The sequence below is a fragment of the Mugil cephalus genome, chromosome 23 (genome assembly GCF_022458985.1).
Source record: "Mugil cephalus isolate CIBA_MC_2020 chromosome 23, CIBA_Mcephalus_1.1, whole genome shotgun sequence".
Classification (NCBI taxonomy): Eukaryota; Metazoa; Chordata; class Actinopteri; order Mugiliformes; family Mugilidae; genus Mugil; species Mugil cephalus.
In genome coordinates, this window is record NC_061792.1 from 249759 (window position 1) to 269222 (window position 19464).

The following is a 19464-nucleotide window of genomic DNA, read 5'->3' on the forward strand; positions in this document are numbered from 1 at the left end:
TGTTTTGTAAAACTTTGGACGAAAATCAATGAACCATGCTCTATTCAAGTGTGTTCGTTGTCTTGCTTGCAGTCAATTTGTAACTGTGAGAAGCACTAAAGAATGTACAGATCCACAGAGGCTTGTATAAAACAAACTTTCAGTAAGATCAAAGGCAAAGATTTCTATGCCATCATGGCCAAAGGAAAAGATTTGATGAAAGGACAGAATTCTATGACATCATGAAGGAAAACATTCTATGGCACATTCTATGTAAATTTTGTGAGGAGTGCGCTAGGAAGAGAGAGTGTGGGAAAGATTTTCCAAATTTCTTCTGTTTTCTGTGATCATTTTCTTTTCTCTCACTCTGGTTGTGTTTTCATTTAGGTTCCTCGATCAAAGTTTTCATTAACACCTTTCAATCTTGAGTGTCACATAGTGAGATCTATAACACTGCCGTCCGATGGTACTATTGATATGATAATATATGTCGTCAGATTTTGGCATGAGCAACCAAAATCACCACTACCACTCTTCTACCAACTGTATCAGTATTAGTAATAAATAGTAGTAGATGTAATTATTTTTGTACCTTTAACATATTTACTTTTATATAGTTTCTCTCCTTTGGTTTTGGTTTGTTTTATCATTTTGCATTGTCTGTAAAACCTTCATTTCTCCATGGGGAATAACGTAAAATAGTCCTGCCTTATCTCTAATTCAAGATTCAAGTGATTCAGTACATCTAATGACAACTAACTGGGGTCTTTTTTATTTTCATAGATCACTCTTTTATACATGTCTCATAAAAAGTCCAGCATTAGAGCATAAACACTTAAATAAGAAGGGTAGCTCTTCGACTATAGTTGTAGTTGTACAACTATTTAACGCTGTACCAGTTGGTAGCATCACAACGGGCTACCACCTCAGACGTTGGGGTTTGCTGTATTGCCCGAAAGAAACGCAAAAAAGAAAATAATTTTACATAATACTTACATCATTGTGTAAGTAAAGCCACAAGTAGCGCTGTTAATAGGTTCCAGCTAGACCATTATGTACCTCTGAAGGAAATACGATAAAGAATCAGCCGCACATGATTAAACTACACGTGACACAAACATATTGATTTATACAATGTGGATGAGGCTTAAACAAACCTTTGCACACAGTTATGGGAGCATGTTGGTCTAATTCTTGTGTGTTGTTTTCGCGCACGTACAGACGCACGTGCGACTACATGCGCGCACATGGAGTAACGTTACATCCATACGTAGTTCCGTGCATGCTCACGCACCATACAAAAAAACGATGGATGAAACAGGGCGATGACGTCATGGGATGTCTTCCTTTGATGATGTCCTCAATTGTTTTCCTTTGATGATGATGTGATGAAATGTTTTCCTTTGATCATGATGGCATGGAATCTTTGCCTTTGATCTTATTGAAAGTTTGTTTTATACAAACCTAGGTGGGTCCGTAGATTCTGTGAGACTTTCAAACTGAAACTCAGCAGTGTTCAGGATGGTATGGCCGTAATCAACGTCAAATGTCACTTAAAGCAGTATATATAAGTGGTCAAAATGATCATTGCATGTATTTTGATGATGTAAATGTTACCATGTCTCCTGATGAAAATGATAAGCTTACAGCACCTGGTATTCCAGGCGGTCTCCAATCCAAGTACTAACCAGGGGCGACCGTGCTTAGCGTTCCGAGATCAGACGAGATCGGGATTGTTCAGGTTGGTTATGGCCGTAAGCAACTGGTAACTGTCACAAACGCAGTATATATAAGTGGTCAAAATCATCATTGCATATATTTTGATGATGTAAATGTTACCATGTCTCCTGATGAGAATGAAAGGCTTACAGCACGTAGTATTCCCAGGCCGGTTCTCCCATCCAAGTACTAACCAGGCCCGACCGTGCTTAGCTTCCGAGATCAGACGAGATCAGGCGTATTCAGGTAGGTATGGCCGTAAGCAATGTCAAATGTCACTAAATCAGTATATATAAGTGCTCAAAATCATCATTGCATGTATTTTGATGATGTAAATGTTACCATGTCTCCTGATGAAAATGAAAAGCTTACAGCACCGGGTATTCCTAGGCGGTCTCCAATCCAAGTACTAACCAGGCCCTACCATGCTTAGCTTCCGAGATCAGACGAGATCGGGAATGTTGAGGTTGGTATGGCCGTAAGCAACGTCAAATTTCACTAAAGCAGTATATATAAGTGGTCAAAATGATCATTGCATGTATTTTGATGATGTAAATGTTACCATGTCTCTTGATGAGAATGAAAAGCTTACAGCACCTGGTATTCACGGCGGTCTCCCATCCAAGTACTAACCAGGCCGTACACTGCTTAGCTTCCGAGATCAGGCGTGTTCAGGGTGGTATGGCCGTAAGCAATGGTGACTGTCAGAAACGCAGTATATATAAGTGGTCAAAATGATCATTGCATGTATTTAGATGATGTAAATGTTACCATGTCTCCTGATGAGAATGAAAAGCTTACAGCACCTGGTATTCCCAGGTAGTCTCCCATCCAAGTACTAACCAGGCCCTACACCGCTCAGCTTCCGAGATCAAACAAGATCAGGCGTGTTCAGGGTGGTATGGCCGTAAGCAACTTTAACTGTCACAAACGCAGTATATATAAGTGGTCAAAATCATCATTGCATGTATTTTGATGATGTAAATGTTACCATGTCTCCTGATGAGAATGAAAAGCTTACAGCACCTGGTATTCCCAGGCGGTCTCCCATCGAAATACTCATCGAATTCCACCTACATGTCCTTTCCCAAAGCTACACTAACAGGGCCTCTACAAACTGCTTAGCATCCGAGATCATGTACGAGAATTCAGGTGTTGTTCAGGTGTGGTGATGGCCTATGAAGCTAACTGTAACTGTCACAAAGCCCCAGTATATACAGTATAGTGGTCCAAAATTACCATACCCAATTGCATGTATTTTGATGATGTAAATGTTACCATGTCTCCTGATGAAATGAAAGGCTTACAGCACCTAGTATTCCCAGGCGGTCTCCCATCCAAGTACTAACCAGGCCCAAAGCTTCCGAGATCAGATTAGATCAGGCGTGTTCAGGGTGGTATGGCCGTAAGCAATGGTAACTGTCACAAACGCAGTTTATATAAGTGGTCAAAATGATCATTGCATGTATTTTGATGATGTCTATGTTACCATGTCTCCTGATGAAAATGAAAAGCTTACAGCATTTGGTATTCCCAGGCGGTCTCCGATCCAAGTACTAACCAGGCCCGACCGTGCTTAGCTTCCGAGATCAGACGAGATCGGGCTTGTTCAGGTTGGTATGGCCGTATGCAACGTCAAATGTCACTAAAGCAGTATATATAAGTGATCAAAATCATCATTGCATGTATTTTGATGACGTAAATGTTACCATGTCTCCTGATGAGAATGAAAAGCTTACAGCGCCTGGTATTCCCAGGCGGTCTCCCATCCAAGTACTAACCAGGCCCTACAATGCTTAGTTTCCGAGATCAGACGAGATCAGGCTGGTATGGCCGTAAACAATGGTGACTGTCACAAACGCAGTATATATAAGTGGTCAAAATCATCATTGCATGTATTTTGATGATGTAAATGTTACCATGTCTCCTGATAAGAATGAAAGCCATACAGCACGTAGTATTCCCAGGCGGTCTCCCATCCAAGTACTAACCGACCCGACACTGCTTAACTTCCGAGATCAAACGAGATCAGGCGTGTTCAGGGTGGTATGGCCGTGAGCAACGTTAACTGTCACAAACGCAGTATATATAAGTGGTCAAAATCATCATTGCATGTATTTTGATGATGTAAATGTTACCATGTCTCCTGATGAAAACGAAAGGCTTACAGCACCTAGTATTCCCAGGCGGTCTCCCATCCAAGTACTAACCAGGCCCTTAGCTTCCGAGGTCAGATGAGATCAGGCGTGTTCAGGGTCGTATGGCCGTAAGCAATGGTAACTGTCACAAACGCAGTATATATAAGTGGTCAAAATCATCATTGCATGTATTTTGATGATGTAAATGTTACCATGCCTCCTGATGAAAATGAAAAGCTTACAGCAACTGGTATTCCCAGGTGGTTTCCCATCCAAGTACTAACCAAGCCCGACCGTGCTTAGCTTCCGAGATCGGCCGTGTTCAGGTTGGTATGGCCGTAAGCAATGTCAAACATCACGAAAGCAGCATATATAAGTTGTCAAAATGATCATTTCATGTATTTTGATGATGTAAATGTTACCATATCTCCTGATGAAAATGAAAAGCTTACAGCACCTGGTATTCCCAGGCGGTCTCCCATCCAAGTACTAACCAGGCCCGACACTGCTTGGCTTTCGAGATCAGGTGCGTTCAGGGTGGTATGGCCGTAAGCAACGTTAACTGCCACAAACCCAGTATATATAAGTGGTCAAAATCATCATTGCATGTATTTTTGTTTTTGAGCTGAAGCTTCTACAATGATACAGTCTGCCAGGAAGTAGAGTCAGAATGTAACAGGTAGATATGAATCAGAGAGAAAAACAAGGCGACCCGGTCCAACCAGGGTTTGGGTGTGATTTGGGTGTTTAAACTGAACACTGCCTGAGATTGGCTTATCGTGAAAGGCCTACTGCACCTTAGCCAATCATCATCACCTATGCGGACGTCGCAGCTGTTTCAGCATGTCAATTTCAGCATATCAATTTCAACTTTTGCCTGTCTGAAAATTGCCGGACGGCTCTTGTTGACTTTGACGCCGACTTTCTCGTTGGTTTTTGCAGCATTTGGTAACAAATTCAAACAATCTTTCCTCTCTGAGGAAAGATTGCACTTTCACGCAATTTCCCAGAGTGCTCCCTACTGAGATATTCAGCTCTTTTGCTGTTTTGTTGGTTGCCATTGATGCTTGTTATTCGGGAAATGTTTTGTAAAACTTTGGAAAAGAAAATCAATGAACCATGCTCTATTCAAGTGTGTTCCTTGTCTTGCTTGCAGTCAATTTGTAACTGTGAAGAAGCACTAAAGAATGTACAGATCCACAGAGGCTTGTATAAAACAAACTTTCAGTAAGATCAAAGGCAAAGATTCTATGCCATCATGGCCAAAGGAAAAGATTTGATGAAAGGACAGAATTCTATGACATCATGAAGGAAAACATTCTATGGCACATTCTATGTAAATTTTGTGAGGAGTGCGATAGGAAGAGAGAGTTTTTCGAAAGATTTTCCAAATTTCTTCTGTTTTCTGTGATAATTTTCTTTTCTCTCACTCTGGTTGTGTTTTCATTTAGGTTCCTCGATCAAAGATTTCATTAACACCTTTCAATCTTGAGTGTCACATAGTGAGATCTATAACACTGCCGTCCAATGGTACTATTGATATGATAATATATGTCGTCAGATTTTGGCATGAGCAACCAAAATCACCACTACCACTCTTCTACCAACTGTATCAGTATTAGTGAAAAATAGTAGTAGATGTAATTTTTTTTGTACCTTTAACATATTTACTTTTATATAGTTTCTCTCCTTTGGTTTTGGTTTGTTTTATCATTTTGCATTGTCTGTAAAACCTTCATTTCTCCACGGGGAATAACGTAAAATAGTCCTGCCGGTTAGCCTGTTCCAAGGCAAACAGAAAACTTACAGCAATACAAATGACAACACAACTATAACCGGTAAAACTGTTCTTAATTGCTTGCCTAGGTAAACAAAGGTTAAATAAAAATAAAATACTAACATACATACAGACACATTCTGACACATTGAAATTGGCCGTTAGCACGTTAACTTAGCCCCGTAGTTAGCTCCCCACTCCACCGTATGCTAACGACCACGTTATCTCCACTGGCTTCGTTTTATTTTGGCGTCAGTTCAAATTGTGGATAACAGCAAACTGATGCAAAATACAAGCAATGTTACTAAAACACTTGTCAATATTTCTAATGACAAATCTCGACAGCACACGTCGGCTGCCACCTCAGACGTTGGGGTTTGCTGTATTGCCCGAAAGAAACGCAAAAACAGAACTAATTTACATAATACTTACATCATTGTGTAGTAAAGCCACAAGTAGCGCTGTTAATAGGTTCCAGCTAGACCATTATGTACCTCAGACGGAAATACGATAAAGAATCAGCCGCACATAATTTAACTACACGTGACACAAACATATTGATTATACAATGTGGATGAGGCTTAAACAAACCTTTACACACAGTTATGGGAGCATGTTGGTCTAATTTTTGTATATTGTTTTCGCGCACCTACAGACGCACATGCGACTACATGCGCTCACATGGAGTAACGTTACATCCGTACGTAGTTCCCGGCATGCTCACGCACATACAAAAGAAACGATGGATGAAACAGGGCGATGACGTCATGGGATGTCTTCCTTTGATGATGTCCTCAATTGTTTTCCTTTGATGATGATGTCATGAAATGTTTTCCTTTGATCATGATGGCATAGAATCTTTGCCTTCATTACATCATCAAAATACATGCAATGATGATTTTGACGACTTATATATACTGCTTTAGTGACATTTGACATTGCTTACGGCCACACCAACCTGAAGACGCCCGATCTCGTCTGATCTCAAGTACTTACATCATTGCATGTATTTTGATGATGTAAATGTTACCATGTCTCCTGATGAGAATGAAAAGCTTACAGCACCTGGTATTCCCAGGCGGTCTCCCTTCCAAGCACTAAACAGGCCCTACACTGCTTAGCTTCCGAGATCAGGCGTGTTCAGGGTGGTATGGCCGTAAGCAATGGTGACTGTCACAAACGCAGTATATATAAGTGGTCAAAATCATCATTGCATGTATTTTAATGATGTAAATATTACCATGTCTCCTGATGAAAATGAAAAGCTTACAGCACCTGGTATTCTCAGGCGGTCTCCCATCCAAGTACTAACCAGGCCCTATACTGCTTAGCTTCCGAGATCAGGCGTGTTCAGGGTGGTATGGCCGTAAGCAATGGTGACTGTCACAAACGCAGTATATATAAGTGGTCAAAATGATCATTGCATGTATTTTGAAGATGTAAATGTTACCATGTCTCCTGATGAGAATGAAAAGCTTACAGCACCTGGTATTCCCAGGCGGTCTCCCTTCCAAGCACTAAACAGGCCCTACACTGCTTAGCTTCCGAGACCAGGCGAGATCAGGCGTGTTCAGGGTGGTATGGCCGTAATCAACGTCAAATGTAACTAAAGCAGTATATATAAGTGGTAAAAATGATCATTGCATGTATTTTGATGATGTAAATGTTACCATGTCTCCTGATGAAAATGAAAAGCTTACAGCACCTGGTATTCCCAGGCGGTCTCCAAGCCAAGTACTAACCAGGCCCGACACTGCTTGGATTCCGAGATCAGATAAGATCGGGCGTGTTCAGGTTAGTATGGCCGTAAGCAATGTCAAATGTCACTAAAGCAGTATATATAAGTGCTCAAAATGATCATTGCATGTATTTTGATGATGTAAATGTTACCATGTCTCCTGATCAAAATAAAAGTCTTACAGCACCTGGTATTCCCAGGCGGTCTCCCATCCAAGTACGAACCAGGCCCGACTCTGCATAGCTTCCGAGATCAGACGTGTTCAGGGTGGTATGGCCGTAAGAAACGTTAACTGTCACAAACGCAGTATATATAAGTGGTCAAAATCATCATTGCATGTATTTTGATGATGTAAATGTTACCATGTCTCCTGATGAAAATGAAAGGCTTACAGCACCTAATATTCCCAGGCGGTCTCCCAACCAAGTACTAACCAGGTCCGACCGTGCTTAGCTTCCGAGATCAAACGAGATCAGGCGTGTTCAGGCTGGTATGGCCGTAAGCCAGGGTAACTGTCACAAACGCAGTATATATAAGTGGTCAAAATCATCATTGCATGTATTTTGATGATGTAAATGTTACCATGTCTCCTGATGAAAACGAAAGGCTTACAGCACCTAGTATTCCCAGGCGGTCTCCCATCCAAGTACTAACCAGGCCCTTAGCTTCCGAGATCAGATGAGATCAGACGTGTTCAGGTGGTGGTATGGCCGTAAGCAATGGTAACTGTCACAAACGCAGTATATATAAGTGGTCAAAATCATCATTGCATGTATTTTGATGATGTAAATGTTACCATGTCTCCTGATGAAAATGAAAAGCTTAAAGCACCTGGTATTCCCAGGCGGTCTCAAATCCAAGTACTAACCAGGCCCTACACTGCTTAGCTTCCGAGATCAGACGAGATCAGGCGTGTTCAGGGTGGTATGGCCGTAAGCAATGGTAACTGTCACAAACGCAGTATATATAAGTGGTCAAAATCATCATTGCATGTATTTTGATGATGTAAATGTTACCATGTCTCCTGATGAAAATGAAAAGCGTACAGCACCTGGTATTCCCAGGCGGTCTCCCATCCAAGTACTAACCAGGCCGGACACTGCTTAACTTCGGAGATCAAATGAGATCAGGCGTGTTCAGTGTGGTATGGCCGTAAGCAACGTTAACTCTCACAAACGCAGTATATATAAGTGGTCAAAATCATCATTGCATGTATTTTGATGATGTAAATGTTACCATGTCTCCTGATGAGAATGAAAAGCTTACAGCACCTGGTATTCCCATGCGGTCTCCCATCTAAGTACTAAACAGGCCCGACCATGCTTTGCTTCCGAGATCAGACGAGATCGGGCTTGTTCAGGTTGGTATGGCCGTAAGCAATGTCAAATGTCACTAAAGCACTATATATAAGTGGTCAAAATTATCATTGCATGTATTTTGATGATGTAAATGTTACCATGTCTCCTGATGAAAATGAAAAGCTTACAGCACCTGGTATTCCCAGGCGGTCTCCCATCCAAGTACTAACCAGGCCCGACCATGCTGAGCTTCCGAGATCAGACGAGATCGGGCTTGTTCAGGTTGGTATGGCCGTAAGGAACGTCAAATGTCACTAAAGCAGTATAAATAAGTGATCAAAAGGATCATTGCATGTATTTTGATGATGTAAATGTTACCATGTCTCCTGATGAAAATGAAAAGCTTACAGCACCTGGTATTCCCAGGCGGTTCTCCCATCCAAGTACTAACCAGGCCCTACACTGCTTAGCTTCCGAGATCAGACGAGATCAGGCGTGTTCAGGGTGGTATGGCCGTATGCAACGTTAACTGTCACAAACGCAGTATATATAAGTGGTCAAAATCATCATTGCATGTATTTTGATGATGTAAATGTTACCATGTCTCCTGATGAAAAAGAAAAGCTTACAGCACCTGGTATTCCCAGGCGGTCTCCCATCCAAGTACTAACCAGGCCCGACCGTGCTTAGCTTCCGAGATCAGACGAGATCGGGCGTGCTCAGGTTGGTATGGCCGGTAAGCAATGTCAAATGTTACTAAAGCAGTATATATAAGTGGTCAAAATCATCATTGCATGTATTTTGATGATGTAAATGTTACCATGTCTCCTGATGAAAATGAAAGGCTTACAGCATCTAGTATTTACAGGCGGTCTCCCATCCAAGTACTAACCAGGCCCGACACTGCTTAACTTCGGAGATCAAATGAGATGAGGCGTTTTCAGGGTGGTATGGCCGTAAGCAACGTTAACTGTCACAAACGCAGTATAAATAAGTGCTCATAATCATGATTGCATGTATTTTGATGATGTAAATGTTACCATGTCTCCTGATGAAAATGAAAAGCTTACAGCACCTGGTATTCCCAGGCTGTCTCCCATCCAAGTACTAACCAGGCCCGACACTGCTTAACTTCGGAGATCAAATGAGATCAGGCGTTTTCAGGGTGGTATGGCCGTAAGTAACCTTAACTGTCACAAACGCAGTATATATAAGTGCTCAAAATGATCATTGCATGTATTTTGATGATGTAAATGTTACCATGTCTCCTGATGAAAATGAAAGGCTTACAACACCTAGTATTCCCAGGCGGTCTCCAAGCCAAGTACTAACCAGGCCCGACCGTGCTTAGCTTCCGAGATCAGACGAGATCAGGCGTGTTCAGGTTGGTATGGCCGTAAGCAATGTCAAATGTCACTAAAGAAGTATATATAAGTGGTCAAAATGATCATTGCATGTATTTTGATGATGTAAATGTTACCATGTCTCCTGATGAGAATGAAAAGCTTACAGCACCTGGTATTCCCAGGCGGTCTCCCATCCAAGTACCAACCAGGCTCTACACTGCTTAGCTTCCGAGATCAGACGAGATCATGCGTGTTCAGGGTGGTATGGTCGTAAGCAATGGTACTTGTAACAAACGCGGTATATATAAGTGGTCAAAATCATCATTGCATGTATTTAGATGATTTAAATATTACCATGTCTCCTGATGAAAATGAAAGGCTTAGAGCACCTAGTATCTCCAGGCGGTCTCCCATCCAAGTACTAACCAGGCCCTACACTACTTAGCTTCCGAGATCAGACGAGATCAGGCATGTTCAGGGTGGTATGGCCGTAAGCCATGGTAACTGTCACAAACGCAGTATATATAAGTGGTCAAAATCATCATTGCATGAATTTTGATGATGTAAATGTTACCATGTCTCCTGATGAGAATGAAAAGCTTACAGCACCTGGTATTCCCAGGCGGTCTCCCATCCAAGTACTAACCAGGCCCGACGCTGCATAGCTTCCGAGATCAGACGAGATCAGGCGTGTTCAGGGTGGTATGGCCGTAAGCAACGTTAACTGTCACAAACGCAGTATATATAAGTGGTCAAATTCATCATTGCATGTATTTTGTTGATGTAAATGTTACCATGTCTCCTGATGAAAATGAAAAGCTTACAGCACCTGGTATTCCCAGGCGGTCTCCCATCCAAGTACTAACCAGGCCCGACTATGCTTAGCTTCCGAGATCAGACGAGATCGGGATTGTTCAGGTTGGTATGGCCGTAAGCCATGGTAACTGTCACAAACGCAGTATATATAAGTGGTCAAAATCATCATTGCATGTATTTTGATGATGTAAATGTTACCATGTCTCCTGTTGAAAATGAAAGGCTAACAGCACCTAGTATTCCCAGGCGGTCTCCCATGCAAGTACTAACCTGGACCGACCGTGCTTAGCTTCCGAGATCAGACGAGATCAGGCGTGTTCCGGTAGGTATGGCCGTAAGCAACGTCCAATGTCACTAAATCAGTATATATAAGTGGTCAAAATGATCATTGCATGTATTTTGATGATGTAAATGTTACCATGTCTCCTGATGAAAATGAAAGGCTTACAGCACGTAGTATTCCCAGGCGGTCTCCCATCCAAGTACTAACCAGGCCCGACCGTGCTTAGCTTCCGAGATCAGACGAGATCAGGTCTGTTCAGGTTGGTATGGCCTTAAGCCACGTCAAATGTCACTAAAGCAGTATATATAAGTCATCAAAATCATCCTTGCATGTATTTTGAAGATGTAAATGTTACCATGTCTCCTGATTAGAATGAAAAGCTTACAGCATCTGGTATTCCCAGGCGGTCTCCCATCCAAGTACTAACCAGGCCCTACACTGCTTAGCTTCCGAAATCAGACGAGATCAGGCATGTTCAGGATGTTATGGCCGTAAGCAATGGTGACTGTCACAAACGCAGTATATATAATTGGTCAAAATGATCATTGCATGTATTTTGATGATGTAAATGTTACCATGTCTCCTGATGAAAATGAAAGGCTTACAACACCTAGTATTCCCAGGCGGTCTCCAAGCCAAGTACTAACCAGGCCCGACCGTGCTTAGCTTCCGAGATCAGACGACATCAGGCGTTTTCAGGTTGGTATGGCCGTAAGCAATGTCAAATGTCACTAAAGAAGTATATATATGTGGTCAAAATGATCATTGCATGTATTTTGATGATGTAAATGTTACCATGTCTCCTGATGAGAATGAAAAGCTTACAGCACCTGGTATTCCCAGGCGGTCTCCCATCCAAGTACTAACCAGGCCCTACACTACTTAGCTTCCGAGATCAGACGAGATCAGGCATGTTCAGGGTGGTATGGCCGTAAGCCATGGTAACTGTGACAAACGCAGTATATATAAGTGGTCAAAATCATCATTGCATGTATTTTGATGATGTAAATGTTACCATGTCTCCTGTTGAAAATGAAAGGCTAACAGACCTTATTCCCAGGGGGCTCCCCTCCCAAATACTAACCAGGCCCACCGGCTTTGCCCGAATCAGACGAATAGGCTGTTCGGTAGGTATGGCCGTAAGCAACGTCCAGTGTCACAAAAAACAGTATTATAAGTGGGGCAAAAATGATCATTGCATGATTTTGATGATAAATGTTAACCATGTCTCCCGAGAAAAGAAAAGCTTACAGCACCGGGATTTTCCCCGGGGGTCTCCCCCCCCAAGAACTAACCAGGGGCCCGACCCCTGCTTTGCTTCCGAGACAGACGAGAAAAGCCGTTTCAGGGTGGTTTTGGCCGAAAAGCAAGGTAACGTCCCCAAAAGCAGTATAATAAAGTGGTCAAATCATCATTGCATGTATTTTGGATGATTAAATTTACCCGTCTCCCATAGAATGAAAAGCCTTTCAGCAACTGGTGTTAGGGGTTTCCCATCCAAGTACAAAACCCGGCCCGACCGTGTTAGCTTCCAAGTCGGGCGTGTTCAGGTTGGTATGGCCAAGCAATGTAAACACACGAAAGCAGCATAATAAGTGGGAAAATGATCATTTATGTTTTTTGTGATGTAAATGTTCCATGTCCCCTGATGAAAAGAAAAGCTTACAGCACCTGGTATTTTCCCCGGCGGTCTCCCCCCAAGTACTAACCAGGCCCCACACTGCTTGGCTTCCGAGATCAAACGAGATCGGGTGCAGGGGGGTAGGCCGTAACAAACGTTAACTTTCACAAAGCAGTATATATAAGGGTCCAAAAAACATCATTTTCATGTATTTTTGTTTTTGAGCTGAAGCTTCTACAAGATACAGTTGCCCGAAGTAGAGTCAAATTAAAAAGTAATATTAAACAGGAGAAAAACAAGGGGAAACCCGGTCCCAAACCGGGGGGTTTTGATTTGTGTTTTTAAAAAAAACGCCCAGATTGGCTTTTCGTGAAAGGCCCCACTGCACCTTTGCCAATCATCATCACCTAGGGGGGGAGGTGAGCTGTTTCAGATGTCAATTTCAGCATTCAATTTCAATTTTCCTGTCGAAAAATTTCCCGGCGGCTCTTGTTGACTTTGACCCGACTTTCCGTTGGGTTTTTTCAGCATTTGGTAACAAAATTCAAAAAACCGCACTCTCTGAGGAAAAAATTCACTTTCAGGCAATTTTTCCCCGGTGCCCCTCTGAATATTTAGCTCTTTTTCTTTTTGTTTGGGTTTCCATTATGCTTGTTTTCGGGAAATGTTTTGTAAAACTTTTTGGCGAAAATCATGAACCCTGCTCTATTCAAGTGTGTTCCTTTTCTTGTTGCATCAATTTGTAACTCTGAAAAAAGCACTAAAGAATGTACAATCCCCAGAGGCGGTAAAAACAAACTTTCAGTAAGATCAAAGGCAAAGATTCTATGCCATCATGGCCAAAGGAAAAGATTGATTTAAAGGACAAATTCTAGACATATGAAGGAAAAATTCTATGGCACATTCAGTAAATTTTTTGGGGGAGTGCGCTAGGAAGGAGAGTGTGGGGGAAAAATTTTTAAAATTTTTTTTGTTTTTTTTGTGATAATTTTTCTTTTCTTCCCCACGGGGTTGTGTTTTCCCTTTAGGGTTTCCCTTTATCAAAAATTTTCATTAACACCTTTTAAAACTTGAGTGTCACATAGTGAATCTATAACACTGGCCGTCCGATGTACATTGATTGTAATATATTCGTCAGATTTTGGATGAGCAACCAAAATCACCCCTACCACCTTTTTACCAACTGATCAGTATTATATAAATTGTATTTGATGTAATATTTTTTGACTTTAAATATTACTTTTTAATTTTTTTTCTCCTTTTTTTTTTGGGTTTTTTTTATCATTTTGCATTGTCTTAAAAAACCTTCATTTCTCCAGGGGAATAAAATAAAAAAATCCTGTTATCTCTAATTCAAGATTCAAGTCATTAAGTACATTAATGACAACTAACTGGGGGCTTTTTTTTTTTCATAGATCCTCTTTTATACATTTCATAAAAAAATCCAGCATTAAAAGCATAAACACTCAAATATGTTAAGGTTGACCTTTCGGCTATATTTTGTGTAAACTATTTAACGCTGTACCAGTTGCAGCACACAATGTGCCAAACCGGTTAGCCTGTTTCCAAGACAAACAAAAACTTAAGCAATATAAAAATAACCAAAAATCCGGGAAAAATGTTCTTTTAATTTCTTGCCCAGGTAAAAAAGGTTAATAAAAAAAAATATAACATACTAAAGACACATTCTTTCACATTGAAATTGGCCTTAGCCGTTAACTTTTCCCCTAGTTGTCCCCACTCCCCGTTGCTAACGACCCCCGTTATCCCCCACTGGGTTTATTTTATTTTGGCGTCAGTTCAAAATTGGGGGGAAAAAAGCAAAATGATGCAAAATACAACAATGTTACTAAAAAATTGTCAATTTTCTAATACAAATCTCGAAACACACGTCGGCTACCAATCAGACGTTGGGGTTTGCTGTATTTTCCCCAAAAAAACGCAAAAAAAAGAACTAATTTCATAATACTTACATCATTGGTAGTTTAAAGCCCAAGTCGCTGTTAATAGGTTCCCCCGCAGACCATTATGACCTCAAGGGAAATACGATAAAGAATCAGCCCACATAATTTAAAATACACGGACACAAAAATTTGATTATACAAGGTGGGGGTAGGCTTAAACAAACCTTTTCACACGTATGGGGGCAGTTTGGGGCTAATTTTTGTAATTGTTTTCCCCGCACCTACAGAGACAAGCGACTCATGCGCTCACAGGAAAACGTTAAAATCCGACGTAGGGCCCGGAGCTCACCACATACAAAAGAAACATGGATGAAACAGGGGGGATGGTAGGGGTGTCTTCCTTTGATGATGTCCTCAATTGTTTTCCTTTTATGATGATGTCATGAAATGTTTTTCCTTTTATCATGATGGCTAGAATTTTGCCTTCATTTTCAATCAAAAAAACAGCAAAACATTTTGACGACTTATATATCTTTGTTTTTGGACATTTGACATTTCTTTTCGGCCCAACCCAAACCCGAACACGCCCGATCTCAATCTTACATCATTTCATGTATTTTGATGAGTAAGTTTTCCCCTGTCTCCCGATGAGAATGAAAGCTTACAGCCCTGGTTTCCCCCGGCGGTCCCCCCAAATACAACCAGGCCCGACCCCTGCTTCGCTTCCGAGATCAAGAGAACGGGCGTGTTCAGTGTGGTAGGCCGTAAGCAACGTTAACTGTCACAAACCGTAATATAAAATGGGCAAAATCATCATTGCATGTATTTTTGTGATGTAAATGTTAACCATGCTACTGTGAAAAGAAAAGCTTACAGCATTGGTATTCCCAGGGGTCTCCCTCCAAATATAACCCCGGGCCCACACGCTTGCTTCCAGATCAAAACGTGTTCAGTGGGTAGGCCTAACAATGGGAACTGTCACAAAGCAGTATATATAAGTGGTTTAAAATGATCATTGCATGTATTTTGAGATGAAAAAGTTTCCCCTGTTTCCCGATGAAAATGAAAGGCTTGAGCACCTAATCCCAGGCGGTTCCCCATCCAAGTACTAAACCCCGCCCGACCCGGGTTGCTTCCGAGATCAACGAGATCAGGCGGGGTTCGGTTTTTATGGCCGAAGCAATGTTAAATGTCACTAAAGCAGTATTATAAGTGGTCAAAATGATCATTGCATGTATTTTGATATGTAAATGACCCTGTCTCCTGTGAGAATGAAAAGCCTACAGCACCCGGGATTCCCCGGGGTCTCCCCTCCAAGAAATAACAGGCCCTAACTGCTTTCTTTTCCCAGATCAGACGAGAACAGCCGGTTCAGGGTTGTTTTTTGGGGGTAAGCAAGGTAACCTCACAAACGCAGTATAATAAATGGTCAAAATCATCATTGCATGTGTTTTGATGTGTAAATGTTACCTGTCCCTGAGAAAATGAAAAGCTTACAGCACCCCGGGATTCCAGGGGTTTCCCATCCAATTACTAACCAGGGCCCCACACTGCTTAGCTTCCGAGATCAGACGAGATCAGGGGTGTTCTGGTGGAGGCCCTAAACAATGGTGACTGTCCAAACGCATATATATAAGTGGTCAAAAAACTCATTGCATGTATTTTGATGAAGTGAATGTAAAGTAATAATGTAAAATTTTTCAGCACCTAGTATTTTTCCCCGGGGGTGTCCCATCCAAGTAAAACGAGGCCCGACACTGTTTTGCTTTCCCAGATCGGCATGTTCAGGGTGGTAGGGCCGTAAGCAACTTTTAACTGTCACAAACGCCTAAAATTTAATGGTCAAAACATCATGATTTTTTTGATGAGTAAAGTTACCATGTCTCCTGATGAAAATAAAAGCTACGCACCTGGTATTCCCCCGGGGGGTCTCCAACCAAGTACTAACCGGCCCGACACGCTTTGGGTTCCCAGATCAGTAAGATCGGGCGTTTCAGGTTGTTGGCCAAAACAATGTCAAATGTCACTAAAGCAGTAAAATAATGCTCAAAATGATCTTGCATTATTTTGATGATGTAAAATGTTCCATTTCTCCTGATAAAATAAAAGGCTTTCAGCACCGGTTTCCCAGGCGTCTGAAAGCCAAGTATAACCAGGCCCCGACTTGCTAGCTTCCGAATCAGACGAGATCAGGGGTGTTTAGGGGGGTATGGCCGTTGCAACTTTAAATGTCACAAACGCAGTATATATAAGTGGTCAACTCATCTTGAGTATTTTGTTTATGTAAATGTTTCCATGTCTCCCGATGAAAATGAAAAGCTACGCACCCGGTTTTTCCCAGGCGGGTCTCCCCCAATATAACCAGGCCCGACCATGTTTAGCTTCCGAGATCAGACGAGATCGGGAATTTCAGGGTTTGGTAGGCCGATGCAACGTCAAATGTCACTAAAGCAGTATATAAAGTGATTTTAAAATGATATTGCATTTATTTTGATGATGTAAAAGTTTCCATGTCTCCCCATAGAATGAAAAGCTTCAGCACCTGTATTTCCCGGGGGTCTCCCCTCCAAGTATAACCAGGGCCCCCCACTGTTAGCTTCCGAGATCAGACAAGATCAGGCTTGTTTTTGGGGGGTATGGCCCCTAACAATGGTGACTGTCACAAACGCAATATATATAATTGGTCAAAAAATCATTTTCAGTATTTTGATGATGAAATGTTACCATGTCTCCTGATGAAAATGAAAGGCTTACAGCACCTATTTCCCCGGCGGTTTTCCCATCCAAGTACAAAAAGGGCCCCCCCCCAAACTTCCGAGATCAGATGAATCAGGGGTGTTCAGGGTGGTATGGCCGTAACAAAGGTAACTGTCACAAACGCAGTTTAATAATGGTCAAAATGACATTGCATGTTTTTTTATGATGTAAATGTTACCCTGTTTTCCTGATGAAAATGAAAAGCTTACAGCCTGGGTTTTCCCAGGCGGTCCCCCATCCAATACAACCAGGCCCCACCGTGCTTAGCTTCCCGGGTCAGACGAGATCGGGCGTGTTCAGGTTACTAGGGCCGTAAGCAATGTCAAATGTCACAAAGCTTGATATAATGCTTTAAAATGATCATTGCAGTATTTTGATGATATAAATGTTACCCCTGTTCCTGATGAGAATAAAAGCTTACGACCTGGTATTCCCAGGCGGTCTCCCATCCAATTTCTAATCAGGCCGACCTGCTTCGCTTCCGAGACAGACGGAAACTGGCGTGTTCCCCGGTTGGGATGGCCGTAAGCAATGTCAAATTCACTAAAGCATATATATAAAAGGTCAAAATTTAAAATTTCATTATTTTGATGAGTAAATGTTACCATGTCTCCCATGAAATGAAAACTTACAACCCCCGGGTTTCCCCGGCCCATCCCCATCCAAGTACTAACCCGGCCCGACATGCTTAGCTTCCGAAATCGACAAATCGGGGGGTGTTTAGGTTAGTATGGTGTAAACAAAGCAAATGTAACTAAAGCAGTATATATAAGTCTCAAAATCATCATTGCAGTATTTGATGAGTAAATGTTCCCTGTTCCTGAGAAAAAGAAAGGTTACGATAATTCCCCGGCGGTCCCCACCCAAGTAAACCAGGCCCACCGTGCTTTTGCTTCCCGGGTAACGAGACGGGATTTTTCAGGGTTTGGGTTTGGGCCCAAGCAAAATCAAATCTTTTTAACCGGGGTATATATAAGTGGTCAAAATGATATTGGATTATTTTGTAGTAAAGTTACCATGTCCCTGATGAGAAGAAAAGCTTTCAGCACCGGTATTCCCAGGGGGTTCCCCTCCAAATACTAACCAGGGGCCCCCATGCTTTCTTCCCAGATCAAAACAATCGGGCGCGTTTTTGGTTGGTGTGGCCGTAAGCAATGTCAAATGCATAAAGCAGTATTATAAGGGCAAAATGATCATTGCATGTATTTTGAGACGTAAATGTTACCCAAAATCTCCTGAGAGAATGAAAGCTTCAGCACCCCGGTATTCCCAGGCGGTCTCCCATCCCAATTCTGACCAGGCCAAACACTGCTAAAATTTAACTCAAACGAGATCAGGCGTGTTGGGTGGGAAAGGGGCCGTAACAACGCTAACGGGCACAAACGCAGTAAAAAATATAAGTGGTCAAATCATCTTGTATGTATTTTGATAATGTAAATGTTACCCGTCTCCTGATGAGAAAGAAAATTTTCGCACCTGGTATTCCCAGGCGGTCTCCCTCCAAGTACAAACCGCCCGTCCATTCTTGGGTTCCAGATCAACGAGATCGGGGTTGTTCAGGTTTGGGGATGGCAGTAAGAACGTCAAATGTCCTAAAGGATTAAAAAAGTGATCAAAATGATCATTGCATGTATTTTGATGATGTAAATGTTACCATGTCTCCTGATGAGAATGAAAAGTTTACAGCGCCTGGTATTCCAGGCGGTCTCCCATCCAAGTACTAACCAGGCCCTTAGCTTCCGAGATCAAATGAGATCAGGCGTTTTCAGGGTGGTATGGCCGTAAGCAATGGTAACTGTCACAAACTAAGTATATATAAGTGGTCGAAATGATCATTGCATGTATTTTGATGATGTAAATGTTACCATGTCTCCTGATGAAAATGAAAGGCTTGCAGCACTAGTATTCCCAGGCGGTCTCCCATCAAGTACTAACCAGGCCCGACCGTGCTTAGCTTCCGAGATCAGACGAGATCGGGCGTGTTCAGGTTACTATGGCCGTAAGCAATGTCAAATGTCACTAAGCAGTAGATATAAGTGCTCAAAATGATCATTGCATGTATTTTGATGATATAATGTTACCATGTCT

At 41.9% G+C, this 19464-nt stretch overlaps 8 non-coding genes and 29 pseudogenes across 8 annotated transcripts; all 37 read right to left on the bottom strand.

Annotated features, from left to right (window-relative positions):
- Nucleotides 1-1841: 1841 nt before the first annotated feature.
- LOC125002319 lies at nucleotides 1842-1962 on the bottom strand (annotated as a pseudogene).
- Nucleotides 1963-2063: 101 nt separating this feature from the next.
- On the bottom strand, nucleotides 2064-2182 carry LOC125001743 (annotated as a pseudogene).
- Nucleotides 2183-2283: 101 nt separating this feature from the next.
- On the bottom strand, nucleotides 2284-2391 carry LOC125002750 (annotated as a pseudogene).
- A 101-nt stretch (nucleotides 2392-2492) lies between these two features.
- Nucleotides 2493-2611, bottom strand: LOC125001477 (annotated as a pseudogene).
- Nucleotides 2612-2998: 387 nt separating this feature from the next.
- On the bottom strand, nucleotides 2999-3109 carry LOC125002861 (annotated as a pseudogene).
- Nucleotides 3110-3210: 101 nt separating this feature from the next.
- Nucleotides 3211-3329, bottom strand: LOC125002316 (annotated as a pseudogene).
- A 101-nt stretch (nucleotides 3330-3430) lies between these two features.
- LOC125002729 lies at nucleotides 3431-3539 on the bottom strand (annotated as a pseudogene).
- A 101-nt stretch (nucleotides 3540-3640) lies between these two features.
- LOC125002380 lies at nucleotides 3641-3758 on the bottom strand (annotated as a pseudogene).
- A 101-nt stretch (nucleotides 3759-3859) lies between these two features.
- LOC125002728 lies at nucleotides 3860-3970 on the bottom strand (annotated as a pseudogene).
- Nucleotides 3971-4071: 101 nt separating this feature from the next.
- On the bottom strand, nucleotides 4072-4180 carry LOC125002602 (annotated as a pseudogene).
- A 101-nt stretch (nucleotides 4181-4281) lies between these two features.
- LOC125001910 lies at nucleotides 4282-4390 on the bottom strand (annotated as a pseudogene).
- A 2276-nt stretch (nucleotides 4391-6666) lies between these two features.
- Nucleotides 6667-6775, bottom strand: LOC125002332 (annotated as a pseudogene).
- Nucleotides 6776-6876: 101 nt separating this feature from the next.
- Nucleotides 6877-6985, bottom strand: LOC125002006 (annotated as a pseudogene).
- A 101-nt stretch (nucleotides 6986-7086) lies between these two features.
- LOC125001927 lies at nucleotides 7087-7205 on the bottom strand (annotated as a pseudogene).
- A 101-nt stretch (nucleotides 7206-7306) lies between these two features.
- Nucleotides 7307-7425, bottom strand: LOC125002162 (annotated as a pseudogene).
- Nucleotides 7426-7526: 101 nt separating this feature from the next.
- On the bottom strand, nucleotides 7527-7635 carry LOC125002445 (annotated as a pseudogene).
- A 101-nt stretch (nucleotides 7636-7736) lies between these two features.
- Nucleotides 7737-7855, bottom strand: LOC125001487 (annotated as a pseudogene).
- Nucleotides 7856-7956: 101 nt separating this feature from the next.
- LOC125002812 lies at nucleotides 7957-8069 on the bottom strand (annotated as a pseudogene).
- A 101-nt stretch (nucleotides 8070-8170) lies between these two features.
- On the bottom strand, nucleotides 8171-8289 carry LOC125001762 (annotated as a pseudogene).
- Nucleotides 8290-8390: 101 nt separating this feature from the next.
- LOC125003060 lies at nucleotides 8391-8509 on the bottom strand. Its single transcript, XR_007111929.1, has one exon. It is a non-coding gene; the product is annotated as a 5S ribosomal RNA (ribosomal RNA).
- Nucleotides 8510-8610: 101 nt separating this feature from the next.
- Nucleotides 8611-8729, bottom strand: LOC125001396. The gene has a single exon (XR_007111653.1). It is a non-coding gene; the product is annotated as a 5S ribosomal RNA (ribosomal RNA).
- Nucleotides 8730-8830: 101 nt separating this feature from the next.
- On the bottom strand, nucleotides 8831-8949 carry LOC125001564 (annotated as a pseudogene).
- Nucleotides 8950-9050: 101 nt separating this feature from the next.
- On the bottom strand, nucleotides 9051-9170 carry LOC125003286. The gene has a single exon (XR_007112146.1). It is a non-coding gene; the product is annotated as a 5S ribosomal RNA (ribosomal RNA).
- Nucleotides 9171-9271: 101 nt separating this feature from the next.
- Nucleotides 9272-9391, bottom strand: LOC125003236. Its single transcript, XR_007112098.1, has one exon. It is a non-coding gene; the product is annotated as a 5S ribosomal RNA (ribosomal RNA).
- Nucleotides 9392-9492: 101 nt separating this feature from the next.
- Nucleotides 9493-9611, bottom strand: LOC125002020 (annotated as a pseudogene).
- A 101-nt stretch (nucleotides 9612-9712) lies between these two features.
- On the bottom strand, nucleotides 9713-9831 carry LOC125003181. Its single transcript, XR_007112046.1, has one exon. It is a non-coding gene; the product is annotated as a 5S ribosomal RNA (ribosomal RNA).
- A 101-nt stretch (nucleotides 9832-9932) lies between these two features.
- On the bottom strand, nucleotides 9933-10051 carry LOC125001724 (annotated as a pseudogene).
- Nucleotides 10052-10152: 101 nt separating this feature from the next.
- LOC125001604 lies at nucleotides 10153-10271 on the bottom strand (annotated as a pseudogene).
- Nucleotides 10272-10372: 101 nt separating this feature from the next.
- LOC125002070 lies at nucleotides 10373-10491 on the bottom strand (annotated as a pseudogene).
- Nucleotides 10492-10592: 101 nt separating this feature from the next.
- On the bottom strand, nucleotides 10593-10711 carry LOC125002821. The gene has a single exon (XR_007111835.1). It is a non-coding gene; the product is annotated as a 5S ribosomal RNA (ribosomal RNA).
- Nucleotides 10712-10812: 101 nt separating this feature from the next.
- Nucleotides 10813-10931, bottom strand: LOC125003247. Its single transcript, XR_007112109.1, has one exon. It is a non-coding gene; the product is annotated as a 5S ribosomal RNA (ribosomal RNA).
- A 101-nt stretch (nucleotides 10932-11032) lies between these two features.
- On the bottom strand, nucleotides 11033-11151 carry LOC125001979 (annotated as a pseudogene).
- Nucleotides 11152-11252: 101 nt separating this feature from the next.
- On the bottom strand, nucleotides 11253-11371 carry LOC125002058 (annotated as a pseudogene).
- Nucleotides 11372-11472: 101 nt separating this feature from the next.
- LOC125001839 lies at nucleotides 11473-11591 on the bottom strand (annotated as a pseudogene).
- A 101-nt stretch (nucleotides 11592-11692) lies between these two features.
- On the bottom strand, nucleotides 11693-11811 carry LOC125002143 (annotated as a pseudogene).
- Nucleotides 11812-11912: 101 nt separating this feature from the next.
- On the bottom strand, nucleotides 11913-12031 carry LOC125002258. Its single transcript, XR_007111765.1, has one exon. It is a non-coding gene; the product is annotated as a 5S ribosomal RNA (ribosomal RNA).
- Nucleotides 12032-19264: 7233 nt separating this feature from the next.
- Nucleotides 19265-19381, bottom strand: LOC125002434 (annotated as a pseudogene).
- Between the last annotated feature and the right edge of the window lie 83 nt (nucleotides 19382-19464).